At 50.4% G+C, this 4,046-nt stretch overlaps 1 pseudogene; it reads left to right on the forward strand.

Annotated features, from left to right (window-relative positions):
• The first annotated feature begins 1,591 nt into the window (after window positions 1-1,591).
• Window positions 1,592-3,801, forward strand: LOC719161 (aconitate hydratase, mitochondrial pseudogene; annotated as a pseudogene).
• The last annotated feature ends 245 nt before the right edge of the window (window positions 3,802-4,046 follow it).

The following is a 4,046-nucleotide window of genomic DNA, read 5'->3' on the forward strand; positions in this document are numbered from 1 at the left end:
CTAATATTTAAATACATGCAAGTATATTTAAGACTATTGAGCAGGGAACTCAGCTATTCCATTCAATTGTTCCTTCAGGTCCTAGATCAGCACTTGGCATAAAGAAGATAATTCAATTACCTACTTTATTGAATTGAAAAAAAGTTATCGAATTGAAAAAAAAAGACTGAGGGAATGAGTCAATCAGGTCTTGTGCCTGCCTATAGCTGTCCTCAAAAAGTTCAGGGAGATGAGGCGGGATACAATCTGAATCATGGGAAAGAACGGTCCTCTGCTTGACTAATAGGAAGTACAACGATGAAAACAGAGGAGGTGTTGAGCTGTCCTGATAGCTCAAGGGTTGCCTTGGGCAGTCCAACTGGCACCTCCTTCCTGTTCCTCCTTCGTGATTACCATGCCATCCCACAGCATGTTAACTGCAACTGATTCCAAACCACACTGATGTTCACCCTTTGTTCTCCAAACCTAATTGTGCTTGTCCTCAGTATCTGCCTGATTGTTCAAATGAGAGATGAGTCATCTCTTGCTTCTTTACATCCCACTCAATGGAGCCCACAGCTCCATTTCCCCACTGAAATGACAAAATCCAATTTGACCTTAATTGTAGCCACTGAGCTATCATTCGCTGGGGAGTGACCATAGGCCAGGCAGTGCCCGAGATGACTAGTCTAAAAGATCTCATCTAATCCTCATCATGACCTTATGATGTGAGTATACTCTTTATATCATATTGATTAAATAGAGACTCAGAAGGGTTAAGTGACTTTCCTGGAGACACAGAGTTGGATAAAGGGATTTGCACCTAATCTGATGAATTTTAAAAACCCTGTCCTTTCCACATTGTCAAATTATCTCCAGTCCAGATGCTTTCTTCTCTTCTTTCTCCATTGTCTCTGTTCTGTGGAATCGGGCATTCACCTCTGCCCCCATGGTACCTGCACATCTGTCTGCTATAGCTCTTATCATATGAGATGATAATGATTCACCTGCTTGACTAGTCTATCACTCTGCTAGCAATGTCTTATTCTCCCCTCTGTTCTGTATTCTCAGGTCTTTGTCAGATATATAGTACCTGTTCCATAAATACTTTTAGAAATCAATTAAATTCCTTCATCTCTAATTACCAAACCTGTTATCTTTCACAGAGTAGAGGGTTACATCTGACATAAACTGTGAAGAAGACAATCTCCCCTATCAGCCCATTATTTTCTGTAAGAACAAGCCTAGTTAACCACCCCACACCCCCACAAAAGGGCCAGGGTTCTCTTCAGGTACTCCTGCTGTGAGACAAGAGTGGCAGAACGACTCCCACGCCCTGACAATTGGAAGAGGTCAAGCTCCCAAGGTGCCATCTGCTCCCATGGGTTTGGCCTGCCAGGGAAGAGCTCAGCAAATCCACCTGAAAGAGGGTGAAGGGTGATGAAGTCAGAGTGAGTGTTGGCTGATTGCCTGATTCCAGAGATTTACCCTCTTCCAGATGCTAGAAGCATCTTCACCCCATTTTCTTACTGCATTTTCCAGGCCTTGTAGTTACAATATATTCTCTTTTAAAACAAACACAGACGCGACCCCATCTTTGTCAGTGCACAGAATGGCGCCATACAGCCTACTGATGATCTGGCTGCAGAAAGCTCTGGGTGTGCAGCAGTACCATGTGGCCACAGTCCTGTGCCAACAGGCCAAGGTGGCGACGAGCCACTTTGAGTCCAAGTACGTCCACTATGACCTGCTAGAGAAGAACATTAACATTGTTCGCAAACGATTGAACCGGCCTCTGACCCTCTCGGAGAAGATTGTGTATGGACACCTGGATGACCCCGCCAGCTAGGAAATCGAGTGGGGCAAGATGTACCTGCAGCAGCGGCCAGACAGCGTGGCCATGCAGGATGCGACGGCCCAGATGGCCATACTGCAGTTCATCAGCAGCAGGCTCCCAAGGTGACCGTGCTGTCCACCATCCACTGTGACCATCTGATTGAGGCCCAGCTCGGGAGTGAAAAAGACCTGCGCCGGGCCAAGGACATCAACCACGAAGCTTATAATTTCCTGGCAAATGCAAGTGTCAGATATGGCGGGGGCTTCTGGAAGCCTGGATCTGGAATCACTCACCAGCTTATTTTGGAAAACTATGAATACCTTGGGGTTCTTCTGATTGACACTGACTCCCATACCCCCAGTGGTGACAGCCTGGGGGGCATCTGCATTGGAGTTGGGAGTGCTGAACTGTGGGTGTCATGACTGGGATCCCCTGGGAGCTGAAGCGCCCCAAGGTGATTGGCATGAAGCTGATGGGCTCCCTCTCCGGTTGGATTTCACCCAAAGGTGTGATTCTGAAGGTGGCAGGCATCCTCACAGTGAAAGGTGGCACAGGTGCAATCGTGGAATACCATGGGCCTGGTGTAGACTCCATCTCCTGCACTGGCATGGTGATAGTCTGCAACATGGGCACAGAAATTGGGGCCACCACTTCCGTGTTTCCTTACAACCACAGGATGAAGTAGTACCTGAGCAAGACCTGCCGGGCAGACATTGCCGATCTAGCTGATGAATTCGAGGATCACTTGGTGCCTGACCCTGGCTGCCATTATGACCAACTAATTGAAGTTAACCTCAGTGAACTGAAGCCGCACATCAATGGGCCCTTCACCCCGACCTGGCTCCCCCCGTGGCAGAAGTGGGCAAGGTGGCAGAGAAGGAAGGATGGCCTCTGGACATCTGACTGGGTCTGATTGGCAGCTGCACCAATTCAAGCTATGAAGATATGGGGCACTCAGCAGCTGTGGCCAAGCAGGCACTAGCCCATGGCCTCAAGTGCAAGTCCCAGTTCACGATCACTCCATGCTCTGAGCAGATGTGCACCACCACTGAGTGGGACGGCTAAGCACAGACCTTGAGGGATGTGGGCGGCATCGTCCTGGCCAATGCTTGTGGCCCCTGCAATGGCCAGTGGGACAGGAAGGACATCAAGAAGCAGGAGAAGAACATAACTGTCGCCTCCTACAACAGGAACTTCACGGGCTGCAATGACACAAACCCTGAGACCCACGCCTTCGTCACATCCCCAGAGACTGTCACAGCCCTGGCCATTGTGGGAACCCTCAAGTTCAACCCAGAGACCAACTACCTGACAGGCAAGGATGGCAAGAAGTTCAAGTTGGAGGGTCCTGATGCAGATGGGCTTCCTCAAGCAGAGCTGGACCCAGGATAGGACACCTACCAGCACTCCTGCAAGGGCTACCACTGATCACATCTCGGCTGCTGGCCCCGGCTCAAGTTCCGTAGGCACTTGGAAAACATCTCCAACAACCTGCTCATTGGTGCCATCAACATTGAAAATAGCAAGGCCAACTCTGTGCATGATGCCGTAACCCAGGAGTTTGACCCCGTCCCTGCCACTGCCCGCCACTACAAGCATCATGGCATCAGGTGCGTGGTAACTCGGGGATGAGAACTATGGCGAGGGCTTAAGCCAGGAGCACGCAGCACTGGAGCCTCGCCACCTTAGAGGCTGGGCCATCATCACCAAGAGCTTTGCCAGGATGCATGAGACCAACCTGAAGAAGCAGAGCCTGCTGCCCCGAACTTCGCTGACCCAGCTGACTACAGCAAGATTCGCCTTGTGGACAAGCTGACCTTTCAGGGCCTGAAGGACTTGCCCCTGGCAAGCCCCTGAAGTACATCATCAAGCACCCCAACGGGACCCAGGAGACCATCTTCCTGAACCACACCTTCAACAAGATACAGATCGAGTGGTTCCGTGCCGGCAGTGCCCTCAACAGAATGAAGGAGCTGCAGCAATGACGGCAGCACCTCCTCACAACCCCCTCCCCACCTCACCCAGCGCTGGTGTCATGTTCAAGTTCAGCTCCATGTGAGCCATCAGTGCCACCAGCCATGGCTTCTTACTCCAAGATGGCGCCACCAGACATGGTTCCTGCTCCCCGCTCAGCCCACGAGTGACTGTGGTTGGGGGGTTCTTAAAATAACTTTTTAGCCCCTGCCTTCCTATTTTTAGTTTGGTTCAGATCTTAAGGAGCTCCATGCAG

The sequence above is a fragment of the Macaca mulatta genome, chromosome 10 (assembly GCF_049350105.2).
Source record: "Macaca mulatta isolate MMU2019108-1 chromosome 10, T2T-MMU8v2.0, whole genome shotgun sequence".
Classification (NCBI taxonomy): Eukaryota; Metazoa; Chordata; class Mammalia; order Primates; family Cercopithecidae; genus Macaca; species Macaca mulatta.